Genomic DNA, 3,008 nt, shown 5'->3' on the forward strand with positions numbered 1-3,008 from the left:
TTTTATTTTAAAAGTGTTAAATATTTTTTATTATTTATAATGTAAATAGTAACCTTTTATTTTATTTAGAGGTAAATACTAAATCAGTACTCAAAAGATTCTGACGCTGACAAAATGATATCTCATTATTGTTATTGACAAAATAGTACATGAATAATTTAAAAGTTGACAAGCATGTCCTCGTGCTTGCCGGACCATAGCTCCGGTGAGGATGATGCTGAGCTGGCCACCGATTTTTGCTGACAAGATAAGTTTAATTTTAGCTGAAATTTTTAATTAAATAAATCATTAACCTAGCTGGAAAATCCCTAATTGAAATTGATTTTGCCCAAAATCAAATGGATTTTTCCTAAGCCCTAATTAGCTACATTTGTTACTAGTTACTGACTTACTGTGACTAAGTGTATCTCCCATTATTTCACTACGAGTAAAACTGAAAGGTCACGTAGAGAGTGCGAGACGTTGCTGTGAAAGCTTGGCGTGAAGAAGAACGAAATGACGTGAGAGACATTGTCGAATCTGGAGCTTCAAATGTAAGGGATTGCAAGTGGCATCATCGCGACTCCATTCTTCGCTGTGAATGACCCTACGAAGAGGTAGGTTTTGTGTTATTCCATAGTTTTATATACATTGCTTTTGTGGACAACTTTATGATCATTTTGATTATTTTAGTAGTGCACCATTTTTGTTGTTTGTTTTCTGCGCTTATAACTTATTGTTTATTCATTGTATCTTCCCTCTACTATTTTTTAGATTGATCGTCTAGTTACATTTGTGTATCATCACATGGGTGCCTTGAAAAGGGGTGGAGATGGTAATGTGATATACGACGAGAGTTTAGTAACTGAGATACATAAGGTGAATGTGGAGACATGCAATTTATTTTTTGTTGAGGGCTTATTTCTAAACTTGGATTACCCTGGATATAATGAAGTGTATTGGCTGGAACCTGGTTTAAATTTAGCTAAGGGTCTAAGAGTTCTTAGGACGGATGCTGAAGTGATGAGGGTGTGTGAGAATGCTATGAAAAATGATAACATTGTCCGTCTTTATTTTGATCACCCTATTGATGCCAACCCTGATATTGTTGACAAAGATGTGGTGTCTGATGGTAGTAGTGAGAATGTATATGAAATCAATCCACCTATTGATAATGTGAATGAAGATAAAGTGACTAATAAGATAGTTGGTGAGACTAATGAGAGGGAGAATGAAGTTGTGAATGAGGTTACTGTTGAGGTTAATGAGTTGAATAAAGGTGTGAGTGGTGTTGTGAATGAAATCGTGAACGAAGTTGTGAATGAGACCACTGTTGAGGTTAATGAGTTGAATAAAGGTGTGAGTGTTGTCATGAATGAAGATGTGAATGAAGTGAATGGGATAAAGACACTGAAGTGGCATCAGCTCCAGAGAAGGGTGTTAAGAGGGTTAGAAAGAAACATCCAAGACCACCACCAAGTGGTTCACCCCACAAAGAAGAGCTGGTAAAACTAGACAAGCTGAAGGTGATTCTGGACAAGTTGATATAGTAAATGAAGCCACACATAAGAATAATGTTAATGATGCTAATGATGCTAATGAAGGTGCTAATTTTGGCCATCCAATTGTGGATGACTTGATGCCAGAAGAAATGGTTACAAAAAACACAATAGGTAAACCTTTTGTTTCTGTTTACTTAGAGCATATCTCAATAAACATTGTATCATTGCATAACTTGGAGAAGATGCTTACCTATCTTAACTAATTTTGTAACAGATAATGTTATACAAACAAATGAGAAGACAAATACAAGAAGAAATCATCCAAGGCCTCAACCGTCTGGACAGAGAATTGTACCTGGAAAGGATAATGAAGCATCAAGAGTAGAGGTGTCTAACCCGAATAGAGAAGATGGAGATAGTGGATCTGAGATGTATCAATACGAGTTTGAAGAACTATGTAGCTCTCCTGGATCTGATGATGAAGAGGAACCTGTATTTCCTCAACATAACCCCAACACACCACATGAAAAAATTACTCTGGAGTTGAACATGGAGTTTGAGACCATTGACCACTTCAAAGCAGCAATGTAGAATTACAATATACAAAATGGGAGACAGGTATTCTATCTTAGGAACGAGAAGAAGAGGTGCAGAGTGATATACTATGACCCTGATTGTTCTTGGCTGTGTTACTGTGCCAGGACCAACTATCCATCCTCATTTCAGATTAAGACATTTGTAGATGAACATACGTGTCTGAAAAGCAATAACAGTAAGTCAGTCACATGTGCTTGAGTTGCTGAAGAGCTGGTGTTGAAATTCAGAATCCATCCCAATATGTTACAGAGGGAGGCACAGGTGGTACCATTTTGACATAATCCTATTATATGAGTGATAATTTTAATTTTTATTAGAATAACTATTTTTTCTTATTATAATACTGAGATTGGACATTTTTTATTTAATTTATATTGATTATAATATTTTATTTTGTTTAATACCTAATAAATTAAACGGAAAATAGGGATTTGGTGCCTAATTTTTTCTTTTCATTTTACCCTTGTCACTGTAATTTAAAACAGCATGTGCAGTTATTTGATGAAATTATACAAAAGTCACGTTCTATAATAGTTTTCTGACCCCTTTTTCTTCCTATATCTATATGTGAAAACCCACCAATCTGTATAATAATCCTACGTCCATAACCTCCATATATCAAAATTTTTTTCTTCTCTTCAATATTGTGATACATTTGAAACATTCATCTATTGAACAACGAATATTAGTTAGTTTTAGTATCGCCTGTACTCTTCCAATCACCGTCCTTCTTTTCCTCTCAATAATAACTTGCTTCTACTTGATTGCTCAAAAACATCATATGCATGCTTCCTCCCTTGTGCCATTGTTTGTTTGTACCTTTGTACGGTATGTCTTACACGGTGAATAAATATGTATAAAGATCTTTTAAAAAATGTTGGATATTTATTTATTTATATTTTTATTTAATTTATGCGCAAAAAATAATAT

Source organism: Arachis ipaensis, chromosome B01, assembly GCF_000816755.2.
Source record: "Arachis ipaensis cultivar K30076 chromosome B01, Araip1.1, whole genome shotgun sequence".
Lineage (NCBI taxonomy): Eukaryota > Viridiplantae > Streptophyta > Magnoliopsida > Fabales > Fabaceae > Arachis > Arachis ipaensis.